Consider the following 15,991-nt stretch of genomic DNA (forward strand, 5'->3'; position numbering starts at 1 on the left):
TGAGTATGCCTAGTTCAACATTTTTCCTGATCAGACTAAAGAAGATTTTAGAATCTGAGGACTTGGGACCAACCTTGGGCTCACTTAGCTATTTCTTTTTCCTTTACTGTAACAGTGGGGCTCTAAGAAGAGATAGTGTCCAGATGTTTACTTGAGGGATTAATAAACCTCTCTCTTGGAGTTTAAAAGAATTATAAAAGTTTTATATAGTAAAAGTCCAAGCTGATAGCAAGCACAGTGAGGAAAGCAACTTTCTTGTCTTAGACTATTCACCAGGCTCTCTGTTGAAAACTTCATCTGCTGAAAATGAGTAATAAAATATAATTTCCCAAGCAAAGAATATGAATATGTAATTAAAATTCTTGTACTACTAAATTAAGACTCATATAGTTTCTGTAGCAGTGTTTGTCACATAATGAACTCTCTGTAAGTATTGTTTGAATAAATGAGAATATTAAATATTTTAATTTGTAGTCAGTTTTGAAAATACAGTCCATCAGTTTTAATTAAAAAGACAATTTGAGCTAAGACTTGAGTTGTGGCCTATGGTCTGTTAAGATCAACATTTATCGCCGAGTTTCCAGAGAAGAGCCAAGGAGAGGAAGACAGAAAGAGCCTGGCTCCATGGGGAAGGATACCTTCTGTGCCTCATTCTCTACCTGCAGCTTCAAGGAAGAGGAGACATTTTCACTATCAGTCTTTCAGGCTTTGACCAACATGGGGTAGATCCTGTTGTCTGGCAGTGTTTGACAGAAAGGCTTCTGTTCAGTCATCAACCACAGCATCCCAACTTGTGTCAGCATCTTAATCCTGCCTGTTGTCCTGGAAGTGAAAGCACAGGATCTTGGGGCTAAATGTGACCTGGTACAATTCATTCATCAGGTGGAACCCAGAGGAATATGGAGCATCAGGAGGCTCCACATGGCAGCTGAGAAGCTGTGATTTCCAGATATCTTCATCAAGGAGTTCATGAATGTGGACCCAGCACCTACAAGTCTCATGGCTTATGACAACGGCGAAGGTCACATCAGATATGATTAGCCAATGAGGGCGGTCTGCATATGTAACCTAGCCATCTTCTATTACCTCTTTGACGAACAAAACTGCATGCTCACCTTTGATTCTTTTACCTAAACAGGTGGCCATCAGGCACAGGCTCAGCCTCTGTGGGATAAACCTTCAGGTGCCCAGTGGTTTCCTGGTTGCCAGCAGAATGCCCTCAGCTTTTATCTGCCAGCAGAAAGAGAATCATGCCTGATTCAAGATGACACTTCTGCTGGATTATGTTATATTTATGTTCACGATAAATGACCGATTCCTGGCCACTGGCACCCCTCCTGTGTCTGTCTTGGACAGCGTGCTGGGGACCATCTTCATTTACCTGCTGTACCTGGCCACCTTCCTCACCCATGCCTCAGTGGTTCCATTTTCCACTTCGACACTGCGCTAACCCAAGGATATGCTGCCTCACTGCATCCCAGAGGGGAGATAAGGGTCTGGCCTGAAGGAGCCCATGGAGTTGGTGAGGAAGGGACCAGGTTACAGAGAGGCAGAGTTAAATGGATGCCCAGTGTCAATAAGGGCCAACAGGAACACAAAACTCAGAAGCAGCACTTGGGCCTGTGGGTGCAGTTCAGCCGCACGATGGACACCTCCTCTGGAACACCTTGGCAGATACCTACCCACAAACCCCAGTCTGGAGCTTCTTTCCTCTGGAAACCTGTCTGACTGTCATGCTTATCTAAATCTGAGCCTCACAGCCTAGGCAATCACCTTGATTTTAGCCCTGGTGCAGTTTTGGATCAGACCTGGCCAGTTCCCTCAGCCTCACAAAAGTGACATCCTTTCTCCTACGTATCCTCACCTCCCCTCAGCTCCTGTGAGTTCTGCCAGACTCCATAGGGTTCAGGTTCCTGGAGTATTTCCTTTACAGGGGGAAAAAAAACGACAATTTAACTTTGTTTTGAAGAGAATTTTTAGTAAAATTTAACTAAGCCTTCAATATTTTTATAGTTTCTGTTTTTTGCACAGAAAATCCTCAGGGGACTTCTTTAAGTAAAAAAATATGTCCAATAGGGGAAATTAAGGATATAAACAGTATTCCTAGGGAAATATTTAAAAATACAATAACGAGTAACATAATGTGATATTTGGTCTGCCAGTGATAGTTATCTATTAAGTAGATCCTAAAGAGCTACCAATGTATGAAAATAAGAAAACAGTACCCTTGAAATGTTACATAATTCAGAATGACCATCATTTTTCCTGTATTAGCTGAAACTTTCATCTTTTTTTTTTTCCTGAATTATCATGATTACATTGCTTAAAATGTGTTAAACTATTTTAGTTTAAATCTTTCTTCAAAGTACATATTCTGGGCTCTTGACAATGATTTAAAATATTAGTTTTCTTTGTGACTGAATCGGTTACAAATCCCTTAGTAGTCAACATTCATGAATTCACAGTAAAAGTGAAGATGTGAAGGAAAGGAACAGGGAAGAATGTGTTTGTTTATAATTGTAAAGTTTTAGTTAATGCTTTTAAAGAACTGTGGTTTTGTTACTTAAGGATTTTCTAACATTTTATTATGAAAATACAGAAGATTTGAAAGAATTATGCAGGGAATACCATATACCTACTGCTTAAATTCTACAATTACTTTTTTAATACTTGCTTTGTCACACATGGATCTACCTGTCTGTCCTGTTTATAGTAATTTTTTGATGCATTTCAGATTTACGTGAAGACATCAGCAAACTTCAATCCTTCACTGTACATACCAATAACTGGCATTCAATATTTGTCTTGTAGTGTTTTGTTGCTGTTAAAGTAAATGTAGCATTCAGGGTGTTTTGAATATTTATACATCTTTGTAACCCAAACTCTTGAAGATACAGACCGTTACTATCATTTGAGAAAGTTTCTTCCTACCCTCCCCAAACTCCATCATATCTTATAAATGGAAACATACAGTGTGTACTTTTTTGATATAAGGTATAAGGCTTCTTTCACTCAGCATAATGTTTTTGGGTTTCATCCATATTGTTGCATTTATCAGTAGTTCATTCCTTTTTATTAATGAGTTGTATTATATTGCATGAAAGCAATTCATCTGTTGCCTGGTTTGGGCTATTATGAATAAAGCTGCTGAGAACAAGCCTTTTACTTGCTGCGTATCTGCTTGGTTATCTCAGGAACTTAAAAATTAGGATGTTCAAAATCAGGCTCACCTAAGTGTAAATCTTCTCAACAAGTCCCTATTTCAGTGACTGGCACCTCCATTCATACCTTTTCCAAGTCATAACGTTGAGTGTCTTCCTTGGCTGCTCCCTGTCCCTGGTCTCTCACACATAATTAGATATGAAGTCCCACCAGTACCATCTTCCTCACATTTCCTCACTCTGCCACAGTGCCATATTCACTGCCTTGTTTGAAGTCATCACCATCTTTCATCTGGATTGCCAAAATAGCTTCCTGTCTGGTCTTCTTGCCACTCTTCTTGGTTCTTACTCCATACTTTTCTCCAAACCACTAATCTTTAAAAAAAATATATAAATTAGATCATGTTACTAGTTGTTTCCCTTTGCTGTTTGCAAGGCTCTGCATGATCTGACTTCTCCGTGTTCCTTGGTTTTCACGAGTGACACTGAGTTTGCATGTTCCTCATGCTTCTCCCTTGAGGCATTATCCAACCCTTTGCTTTGGATTGGTCTCTAATTGGGTCATTTCCATTTCCACACAATTGATTTGTAGCGTCTTCCATATTAAGGACAGACTAAAACTGCTGGCATTAGTTGGGATTAGAATTGTCTGCAGTAACAAAAATCAAAGCAAAACAAAATAATTAAGTTGGAAGATTATTTCTCATGGAAGAATTATGTAGCAGGGCAGGGCAGATCTGGTAGTGGCAGTGCTTCCCAAAGGCCTCAGTAAACCATGTTGCTTCAACCTATATGATTTCCCACTCCTAACTTATGACCCTTATCTACATAATCCAGATTGAAACTTTAGACAACACAGTCCAATGAGCAGGATGGAAGAAGGGACAAAAGACATTCACCAGTGGATGATGAGATTTCCTAGAATGTAACATTCCCCTGGGCAGAACTTAGTTACCTGGCCACACCTGTCTTCAAGGAAGGCGGAATACTTATTTTAGGTGTCCATGTGCCCAGCTAAAAACTAGGAGGTCTAATTGAAAGGAAGTGGACTTTGGTGTAGGCTATTTCCAGGTGTCATACCTCTACCTCCTTTGACCTTACATTTTCCTCTAGCCACTATCTTGTTTTTCTGCTTCTTGATAGAGTCAAAACTTCTTGAAAGTTGTCTACTCATGGCATTCTACTTCTTCAAACCCCTTTCCCTCCTCCATTCACTTTAACTCCTGTGTTCACCCTTCCACTCAAATGGTCGTCAAGGTTACCCATGATCTCGATGTTTCAAAAAATCCAAGAGATTCTTTAAAGTCTTCATCTGATTTGATTTCTCAGTAGCTTTCAGGTTTTTTTTTTCCCCCTTGAGGAACTTCTCTACATGGGGATCAGCCTTGTGTTTTTAATTTGTCTTCTATGACTTCATCATCACGTACCACCATTTTGGAAGCTTGTTCCTTCTCAGTTTTTCATCATCTCCTATTCTACCCAATGTCTAAATGTTGGAATTTCTCAGGATTTAGTTTTTTTTAAAAAAAATTTAGTAACAGATACAGGACATAAACTTTATGATTTAACCATTTTTAAATGGCATTAAGTATATACATAGTTGTACGATCCATGTCCAGAACTTACTGATTTCACAAAGTGAAACTTCATAACCATTAAACAATACCCACTTCCCTCTATCCCCAACCCCTTTCAACTACCATTCTACTTTGTCTCTGAATTCTCATAGTTTTACATCTAAATTGGGAACATCTTAGTCTCTTCTTCAGGTCCTAAGTAAGAGCCTCAGTTGCCATGACCTTAAATATCACCTCTATAATTCCAAATTTATATTTCTGATTAGATTTTTTCCCTCTGATTACTAGATTTTTATAACCTTAGCTTGATATTTCCACTTGGATGGAAATCCACTTCAGTGGCTCATAGACTTTAAAAATATAACTTATCTAAAACTTAACTCTTTATTTTCTTAGGCTCATTTCTTCTCCTCCTTCCAGTCTCAGTGACAATACCAGCCATCCTGTTATCCAAACCAGAAACCTGGTTGTTAACTTAATGACTCCTTTCCCCTCACACTTTCCCAATCAAATCAGTCGTCTTATCAGTTCTACTCTCAGTATATCTTGATTTGATTAACTTTTTCTCATCTCTACCATCCAAACCCTTCTGCATGTTCCCATTCCCTCTTGCCTGACAATTGCAATGCCCTCCTAACTCATCTCTCTGCTCCCTTCAATGTGATCTTTAAAACTCAAATAAGATCATGTTTCTCTAATGCTTAAAACCCATCATTGCCTTCCTGGCTCTCTTAGAGTAAGATCCAAAGTCCTTGCCATGGCTCTCCAGGCTTTCTTCAACTTGGTCCTTACTTCCCTCTCCACCTCACCTGTTTTTTCTTTCTCCTGCCATTCTGGCATTTCAGTTTCCTTAACACTGAGCTCCCTCATTTCAGGCCTTCGTGCTGTGTTGTACTCTCTGCCTGCAGTGTTCTTCATACTATTTTTGGTATCCTTCAGATCTTGACTTAAATGACCCTTCCTCAGAGAGATCATTTCACCTAATATACAGAACAGCCCCTGTAGATTATTGTTCTGACTCAGCATCCTGTTCTTTTTAAATCCTTTTCTCACTTTAAAAATATTATTTCTTCTCTACCATCTTTTCTTCCTTTCCCCCAGTAGATTTAATTTTTGTTTGTTTATTTTTCCCAGGTGTATTATAGACGTGATCAGGGACCATTTTACATTCCTAACGTTTAACTCAATGACTGGCACATATTTGGCGTACAGTAAATATTTATAAGTGAATGAATGCTGATTCCTCTCCCTGGCATGATTCATGTTACTCCCTTTGATGTAACCTGATTCATAATGCAGCTCACCTTTTCAAGGTAGCCTTTCTTGATTAATAGACTATGTGACATCTCTCAGTTAGATGATATCATTAGAACTTGTAAGTTTCTTTCACAAAACTTCTTATGCTTTGTAATTACGTGAATAAGAGTTCTTCAGTTGATTGCTTTCCTGACTATACTGTCAGCCTCATGAGAACAGTGGCCAGAGCTGTTTTTGTCCATCATTGTTTCCCACTGGTTGAGCATAGTATCTCCCACTCTTCTTTTCTAAATGAATCCATATGGTAGAAGTAAACTTAATTGACTGTTTCACATTTCATAATACAAGATAGTTATATATCCTTATATCAGATGTGAATAGGTGTTAAGAATTGAGGATGTATTGAGAAATCTTAATTCTTTGAAACCAGGGTTTGGAAACTTTAGTGGTTTTAAATTGGATTCTCTTTTAGATGTTAATAACCTAAAAATACACAAGGGAAAAACTGTTTTGAAACTTTTACTCTAAGAATCACATGAAGACATTCTGAAATACTACCAAATCTAATTCTGCACTGTCGCGGATTAACGAGATCTTAGTACATCTGCATGTTCGTCTTTTCAACTCTTCTTTGTGACATCAGTAGTGCACTTAAGCCTCCAGAGTAATTTCTTTGAAAATTTTCATAATCAAATTCATTTTTGAAATGTATAAATTCTTTGAATATTACTCATAGCTTTTTATGGACGCCACACTTTTTTCCTATATCAGAGAGATTTAAAATTACTTTTGCAGAAAAGTACAGTTAGGGTACAGTAGATATTTTCTATCATGCTATTCCAAATTCAGTGGGGTAATACTTTTTCTGGCATCCTCTTGGAAAGAATAATTTCCAACATAAATTCAGAAAAGTTTAGTGGCTTTTAAACTCCTACCATGCACAAGAGGATTCACATATAACCTTATGTTAGGCTTAATTGGCCTCAGTTTTCCAGCAGCCTTTAGTCTGAGGCTCCCCACCAAATAACCTAGACCCAAAGTCAGGTGCTGGGCTATCTAGCGCTTCCTAAGATCAAAGCTCAGCTAGTTCTAAAATGTCTGGGGAACAGGATTTTCTGATTCTGGTAGAAGGACCTGTACTCTTTCGAGTATTGCCACATTCCTATTATTTTTCTCTTAATCAATCTCAAGTAAACAGAAAATAAACAAATTGTCGTTGGCTGTATTTGGCATGCAAGCATGTTTTGTTTAGGCCATACTGTAGTCATCTGGATAGTGATTTTGAAGTTTATTTCACTGCCAATGTTTTAACATTAAGGAGATTTTACATACCAATTTGGTTTAGTAGCTTTTCTTGAAAAAATTTGAAAGGCCTGGCTCCTTTAGGCCACCTTCTGTACATGCTAGTTGAAGCTAGTGATAGCAGCCTTGGGCAGAACAGGTGTCTTCCCTTTGGCTGCATCCTCTACCACTCGCCGTTATTTTCCTGACACTGAGGTCGAGCTTCAGTTACCATTCATCCTTGTTGTTTTACTATTGGTTTTCTAATGGTGGAGTAAAATAATTTTTGTACCCACATCTATAGATCAAGAGGAAATATGAGTGAAGGGGACAGTGAATTCTAAGAAAATGAGGGAAGGTGTGTTTCTTTGAAATGAATAATTTTTCTGTGTCTATTTTTTTCTTTTGTGGAATCTATATTTGTATTAAAAGCAGGTAATGTGCCCATTTATTTCTTTTATTTTTCAATTAGAGTTGACATTCAGTGTTATTTTATATTAATTTCAGTAGTACAGCATAGTGATTAGACATATAACTTACGAAGTGATTCCCTTGATTACTCTAGTACCCACCTAGCACTACACATAGTTATTACAAGATTATTAGCAATATTCCTTATGCTGTACTTTACATCCCTGTGACTGGGAATTGTAACTGCCAATTTGTACTTCTTAATCCCTTTACTTTTTTCACCCAGCTTCCCAACCCCCTTCCCAACTGGCAATCACCAGTTTGTTCCCTGTATCTACGAGTCTGTTCCCACAGCCCCTAGAAACCACCATTTTACTTTCTGTCCCTATGATTTTGGAATCATACAGTGTTCGTACTTTGTAACTGGCATGTTTCACTTAGCATTATATCCTCAAGGTTCATCCATGTTGAACCTTGTTATGTTAGAATTTCCTTCATTGTAAGGCTGAATAATATTCCACTGTAGGTACAGACCACATTTTGCTTATCCATTCATCTACCAATGACGCTTGGGTTGCTTCCACGTTTTAGCTAGTGTGAGTAGTACTGCTGTAACCATGGGTGTACAAATGTCTCCTTGAGACCCCGATTTCCATTCTTTTGGGTATATACCCAGAAGTTGAATTGGTAGATCATATGGTAGTTCTATTTTTAATTTTTCGAGGAACCACCATACTGTTTTCCACAGCAACTGTATCATTTTACAACACAGCACAAAGGCTTTCAGTTCATCCACACTTTTGCCAACATTTGTTATTATTTTTTTTTTTGATAGTACCCACTTAAAGGGTGTGAGGTGGTATCTCATTATACTTTTGATTTGCATTTTCATAATGCTCAGTGATGTTGAGCATCCTTTCATGTACTAATTAGTCATGTTTATATCTTCATTGGAGAAATGGCAGTTCAAGTCTTTTGCCCATTTTTGGATTAAGTTGTTCGTTTTTCTTGTGTTGAGTTTTAACATGGCTATTTTTAAACCATTTTCTGTCCTTGGGGTGGCATCACTCTTAGATAATTTGGTTGATTCCTAGATCCTGGGAAGGTAGACAACTTATAATGTCCAGTTGTGTGGGGAAGATGGTGTTCAGTTTAAACATGTCTGTGAGCTGGTGGGATATCAAAGTGGAGATATGTTTAAAAGGTGACATGTGTGAATCTGGATTCTGAAAGAAGCAAAGGGAAGTTTTACTTTGGAATAAGTTCTTCAGCTAACTCATGTTGAAGCTTTTAACGAACTATCTGGCAGAGGCAGTCATGTCCACCAAATATATGAGTTACCTGCCTGCATGTCCCAGCCCCCTTTGAAGTGGCTGAACTATATGTGTAGCCTTGGCCAATGGGCTGTGAGGGAGGTGATGTTTTTCTTCCAGGCCAAGGCAGTAGAAGGTCAATGCAGGAATCTTTCTCTTCTTGACAGAGGAGGCCATGGATTCCAGATGGACAGCTATAAATGGAAGGGCCTCTATGAGCATGGGGTCCTGAATGACTGTGTAGAGCCAAGCCCCTTGCTGACTCATGCAGGCAGTTTAACATGAGAGAGAAATAAGTTTTGTTGTGTTCATCCACTGACATTTAGAGTTGTTGCAGTAGCATGACCAATATACACGTCTTTTATTTATTTTTTCAGAGCAAACTTTTCTTGAACCTAATCATCACTCCTTGCTTGCTTACCCATTTGGCCAGCATAGACTTTTATCTTAAATCTTTTCGATTACTCAGGGATGTTATTATAGATCTGCTGCTGTTCTGATCTGTCATTACTCACCTGCATCAGTGCCACTAGGGCATACTAAGTCGAATTGTTTGCTTTAAGAAGATTAAGGTGAGCTAGGTGGTAAATGCATTTTTACCTGAAAAAAATATGTAATGTGAATTCATGTAGGCTAACTAGGCTTATGAAAAATCAGACACTAGAAAATTGCAATCAAGTTTTAGTAACTTGATTTTGTTAAAGATATCAATACTATTACAGTTTTTTCCAAGTTATACACTATTACACCATTACACTCAAGTTATACTCATTATCCTCTGATAATTCAAGTTTAATAAATCTCTTTATAACTAACCTTAATATCAGATAAGAGATCTGGTTAATCCTTCTGAAGATTATTATAATAATTATAATAGAGTGAAACTTTGAAGAATCCCATAGCTTTAAGAATTGTAGATCCTATGTCCCAGGAGAACCAAGAAACAGTTATTCACTAACATTATAGGTCATCCTGAATAACCTACCCACTACCCCGTGAAAATTCTCCTTGGTTTGAATCACAGGTCAAAAATTGTGGTCCATGCTTTCTTTGGCCCACAAAGTGTTTTTTACATAATTGAAATAGGTGCCAACATTTAGAAATCAGGAGATTTAACACAGGAATCCGGCTCCTCTCTCGTAATGGGTAGCTATTCCTCCCTGCAAGCCCGTGCGAGCAACAGGCTGGAGCGGAAATGTCAGGTCTTAGGGTTGCCAGTTTCCATAGCCTAGTCTTGGCCCAGCTAACCACTTACTGTTCTTACCCTGCCACTTCAGACATTTTGGTTGGAGAGTTTCTGTGTCCTTTATAATGCACATATACCCTGGGAGAATTAATACCGTCAGTTTAGAATTTACTCTTATTTAATGAATATTCACCCAGTTCATTTATTCTGATAAGCGACTCCTCAAAAATACCATTTTTTTGAATGAGTTAAAGGAAACGTTATAGATGGAGTGGCTGTACTCTTTGATATACCGAGTGCCGTTTAATTGGGAAGTCTTACGTGATTGTTGCCCCTTTTGTTCCCGTCACATCACCTCCTTCATCCCTGTTACTTTAACCATGCTTATTGAGATCCCAAGTTCTAGATTCTAATGTTTAAAAATGAAGAAGATACAGTTGTTGGCTACTAGAAGCCCAGCTCATTGAGGGGGGAGGTGGGTGGGGAGGTGAAGCGGGACTGATAAAATAAAGAAATAAGCACTATAATTTTGCCACAGCAAAGTGAGAATGGGGAGGGGAGAGAGAAAGGTGACTGCCTTGGGAGAGTTGGAGGAGATTTCACAGTGGAGGGCACATTTGAACTTGGTTTTGATTGATGAATAGCAATTCTCTGAACTTTTTGAAATAAATTAACTGAGCCTGCGTATAGTGTGGAGCATTTTGAAACCCCTTATCAGTGATTCTCAAAGGGCATAAAAGGTAGTCCTGACCTTGCTTGGCAATGTGGGAACATAAAAATGACTGTGCAAGCTGAAACTGTGCAAAGTGCTTTTAGTAATCAAGGGAAAATAGAATGATCTGCAACCTTTAAAAATTTTTGTCAAAACATTGAAAGTTTCTCATTATCAATCATAAATATATAGGGAGATGAAAAAATAGTAAAACTAATATTTAGTGCACTGCATTTAAATGTTAGAAGTCCTGAGAATTAACATATTTTATTTCTTTGTTAAAAACTTGTCAAGAATAGTTGGAACAGTACTGACTTTTTGGGTTGTGTAACTTACAATACGGAGGGAACATCTTTTCTGTGCATCGGTGAATTGTCGTAATCATAAGTCTGGATCAGATTCCACAGTTCATCCTTTGTACTTTCAAAGTTGTGAAATACCTCTGAGAGTTCCTTTAATGTGAAGTTTTTTTGTCGGTATCAATTCCTCTGGGGACATCTTAATCCTTTTGGTCTCAACCGCTGTATTTATATCAATAAGTTTGTCTTCACTAAGTTTCCTCTGACTGCATAGCCAGAGTCTCTCAAACAGTGGTAGTGTCAGCATTCCCACGGTCAGCTATTAACTCTATACCCATTGACATTTGTTTCAAATTTCACATCCAACAGTATCATTTTTTTTGTTCCTTTATTGGATTTTTATCTCTGTTGGCTGGTTTCCACTTTCAATTATCCATTTTTGTACAATGTCACTTGTTTTTTTTCCTGGGAGACAGGAAGCTGAGCACAACTTCTTGCTTTGCCGTCTGTGTGAGCTGATTATAGATGTACAGTGAGTTATCATAGACAGGCTTTGACAGAAGCAATGCGATTGGTCATAGCTCGAGACGAGCATCTGTAATACATGTAGTGATTTGTGTACTGAAGAGCTGGCAGCAGAATTTGTATTAGATGCAGGTACTTACAATTAATGTACTTTGGTAACTGGCATATAAACTTGTGTTGTTGGTGGATTGGTGGTGGTAACTAAGCTGTGGCAATCAAAACTTGTGCTTATCGGGACTGCAGAGCCAGGACTGTCTGCGTGGACATCTCGAGTGGTTTGCCTTGCCCTTTGTTGGAAGTTCGGCGTCTGTAGCCCTGGGCGCTGAGTGCCAGTGTAGCTCCTTATGACCATCAAAATGCTTCTTACATTCTCCATATGTGTGTGGGAATGGGGATGGCTTGAAATGTTCTGGGGCTGTCTCTGGGTCACTTCGTCATTAATTACTAGTAGGGTGCTGAGGAGCAGGCACTCTGCTGCTCACGTACCTTAGTGTTCATGGCAGAGTTCTGGGCAGTTGAGCTTCCACAGTGACCTCCCCATAGGTTTGTGGTGCCTTCCAAGCCAAGTGAGGCAGAAATTGCCCTCCCCAGGGACTTATATGACTTAGGGGGACTTTACCACATACCTACCTGCTGCTAACCTTTTTGAGTCCTGATTTCCTCATCTGTAAAACAGGTTTCACATATCTGAGTTATAAAATTATTATGAAGAGCTCATGGGGAATGTGCATGAAAAGTATATTAAGCAAATGTGAGGAATCATTTTGGAGATGATGAATAACTGAATCATTGAAATGCGTTTCTTGGACTTGAAATATAACAGTCCTCTAATGTCTCAGCAACATAAACATCCTTAGCTTTTAGACACCCTCTTATGCGAAGAGTTTGCTACTTCCCCATCTCTACTTTCCCGTGTTTTTCAATTGGCCCTTTTCTCACTTAGCTCCCTTTATGGTGAAATGCAGGATCTTGACTCAAATCCATTAGTACATGAAGTGACTTTAAACAGCTTCTTGCGTGAGGATAGACCCTATTTCTCTATTGATACAAGGAAAACAGAGCACAAATGAGTTGGTCTTTTGGAGAAACAGACTGCAGATGGCTCCCAGCTGGTAGCCATTTTAAATGAATTTTCAATAGTTTAGACTAGAGTATAAATGTCAAGTTAAAGTGTTCAATGTTCTTTTCCTGGTTCACAAATAAATATTTCAAGTAAAGTCAGCATAAATAGACATGTCTTGGGTTGATCTGAGATGCCAATTGCTTACCTGTGGATTTTTAAGTTTACGTCTGGATTGAAGAATTTGGCGAAATAAGCATGTTAGTAGAATATTGTTGGCTTGGTAAAGGTTTCCTTGATCTGTAAGATATTATCCATAATTGGTACAACCTTGCAAAATGTGTAGGATAGTGAATATTAGTAGATATGTTCTCTTTCCACATGGCATGCTAATCTGGAATTTGTTGGAGGTAGAAAACATCTATTATGACTTGAGTATTAAAGAATATAAATGAAAATTATTTTTTATTATGGAACTACATATAGAATTTAATTAGATTTTATTTATTTATTTTTCTAATTTTGTCAAGTTATTTTAAGAAAGCAAAATTATTTAAATAATTCTATGTAAATCTGTGATGATTTTTTTTCAATAGCTGATAGAACTGTCTTCCAATTTTAAAAAATTCCAATTCAAGCTTATGTAAACATTGCCCACCCTTCCCACCTTTCCCTCTGTTACTTCTCACAAAAACTAAAACCAAAACAAGGACATAGGATTTCATGTTTATTAGGTACCTTTTTAATATGAAAAAAAATATTATTACTCTTTGATCTGGGCACATTACTCTGTTTATGAAATGCAAATATGAATTAGAAAGTTAGGATGACTGTTTACGTTCCAAAGCTGTTAAATATCTGTAGCATGTTATCTTCATCAGATTTTTCATGATGAAAAAGTAACCTTTAAAAATGAACTATAAAAATATATATTCTTTCTAATGTCAACAATCTTAATTTTAATTGCTTTATATATTTAAAAATATTTTTGGGCCAAATACTTTTGTTACTATAAATATTTGCTATTCGTCAGATCTGAGATTAGCATAAGAATTAAGTTACATTTCAATTATTAATCCCCTGTAAGTAGTGAGTACAGTAGGTCTTTACAACAGAAAGTTAAAATGGTTATTTTTCAAATAGTTATATTTTTAGATGGGCTCCTCTAAAGTTTCCTCTTTCCTCATGACATATAAGATTCTTGCCTATTATTAGAGAGCATCTAAAGAAACCTAGCAGAAATTGGTAGAATTAAGAAGAGATTTTTTTTAAAAATTAAGTTTATTGGGGTAACATCGGTTAATACAATTATATAATTTTCAGGTGTACATTATCATTTGACATTTGTATATTCTATTGTGTGTTTACCACTCAAAGTTCATTTTCCTTTAGCTACTATATATTTGATCCCTTTTAACCCACTTCACCCTCCCCCTATCCCCCTATATTTAACTCCCTTTACCCCATCTCCCTCTGCCCTCCTCCCCCACCCCACTGGTAACCGCTAGTCTATAGTCCATGTCTATGAGTCTCTGTTTGTTTGCCCTGTTCATTTGTTGTTTTTAGGTTTATATCCCACATATAAGTGATATCATGTGATTTTCAACTTTTTCTGTCTGGCTTATTTCGCTTAGCATGATTTTCTCAAGGTCCATCCATGTTGTAGCAAATGGCAGCATTTAATCTGTTCTTATGGCTGAGTAACATTCCATTGTATATATGTACCATAGCTTCTTTAGCCAATCATCTATCATAGGACACTTCACTTGCTTCCATATCTTGGCCACTGTGAATAATGCTGCTATGAACATCAGTATTTAAATATCTTTTTGGATATGAGTTTTCAAGTCTTTGGGGTAAATACCCAGTAGAGGGATTGCTGGATCATATGGTAGGTCAATTCTCAGTTTTTTGAGGAACCTCCATACTGTTTTCCATAGTGGCTGTACCAATTTACAGTCCCACCAGCAGTGTGTGAGGGTTCCTTTTTCTCCACATCCTCTCCAACATTTGTTATTACTTGTCCTGTTGATCATAGCTCTTCTGAGATAGTATCTCATTGTGGTTTTGATTTGTATTTCCCTGATAGCTAGCAATGTTGAGCATCTTTTCATATATTTGTTGGCCATTCGTATGTCCTCTAGGGAGAAGTGTCTGTTCAGGTCCTCTGCCCAATTTTTGATTGGATCATTGTTTTTTGTTGTTGTTGTTATTGAGTTGTATGAATTCTTTGTATATTTTGGATATTAGGCCCTTATCAGTGGTGTTCCTTGCAAATATATTTTCCTATTCGGATGTTTGTCTCTTTACCTTGTTGACAATATCTTTTGCTGAGCAGAAGCTTTTTAGTTTGATGTAGTCCATTCATTTATTTTAGCTTTAACTTCTCTTGCTTTTGAGGTCAAATTCTTAAAATCCTAAGAGATTCTTTTAACAACAAAAATGTCCGGAAGTTGAAACTGACCTATTTGAAATGACATTAACATACAGCACCCAGAATCAGGAGTTAGAGCAAATCTTTAAAATGTTTAAGGTACCTTTGAGTGTTTTTTGAAAATGATTCAAAATCAGACATTTGTTCTTTGAGCTTTGATTTTGTGAAAGTGGAAACCAGGACAACAGTTAAATTTAAAAACAAAAGCTAGCTGAAACTCAGTATAGCATTTTTTTTTCCTCCGAGACAGAAGCTAGTCATTTTCTTCTCAGAGGTTTTGTGGCTTTGCATACCTAGGCATTCCTTAGCTTAACTGACAACATGGTATTTATAGTTTTAGTGCCACAAGGAAGTACTAGTCATTTTAGGCATGTTTCCCAATTTTCAGTTCATATTTCATACAACTGAGGTTCATTAGAATCTTATTTTTTGAAAGGCGTTGGTCAGAGTTAGCCACTTAATCCAATTATTCCTTTATTGAAATCTGAGCATTTTGGAAGACATCCTGACTTGCTTAAGGATTAAGGCATATCATGGATTTCTGGGAAGTGACTCTTTGTGAGTTTTTTCAGGAGTTATTTGGATTGTGGAAAATGTATGATATCTTCTTGAAAAGATGTCAAGTGTTTTCATCCATTATAGGATCTATGAAATTAACTTGCTTCAGTGTCCCCAAATAAGTCACTTTAATTTTCAGGATTTTCTAGTAAACCTAGTTTGTGAAGGTGGTAAAAGACTGTTACAGTTTGCCATTTGTCTCTTTTTCAATGTGTGG

The 15,991-nt window shown here is 37.5% G+C and overlaps 1 protein-coding gene and 1 long non-coding RNA gene across 8 annotated transcripts in view; both read left to right on the forward strand.

Annotated features, from left to right (window-relative positions):
• BICC1 (BicC family RNA binding protein 1) overlaps window positions 1-15,991 on the forward strand; it is a 255,262-nt gene that overhangs the window by 127,337 nt on the left and 111,934 nt on the right. The gene's annotated exons all lie outside the window — the stretch shown is intronic.
• Window positions 12-3,165, forward strand: LOC111741146. Its single transcript, XR_002780909.1, has 2 exons — window positions 12-1,021; window positions 1,139-3,165. It is a non-coding gene; the product is annotated as an uncharacterized LOC111741146 (long non-coding RNA).

Source organism: Pteropus vampyrus, unplaced genomic scaffold (assembly GCF_000151845.1).
Source record: "Pteropus vampyrus isolate Shadow unplaced genomic scaffold, Pvam_2.0 Scaffold3, whole genome shotgun sequence".
Taxonomy (NCBI): domain Eukaryota; kingdom Metazoa; phylum Chordata; class Mammalia; order Chiroptera; family Pteropodidae; genus Pteropus; species Pteropus vampyrus.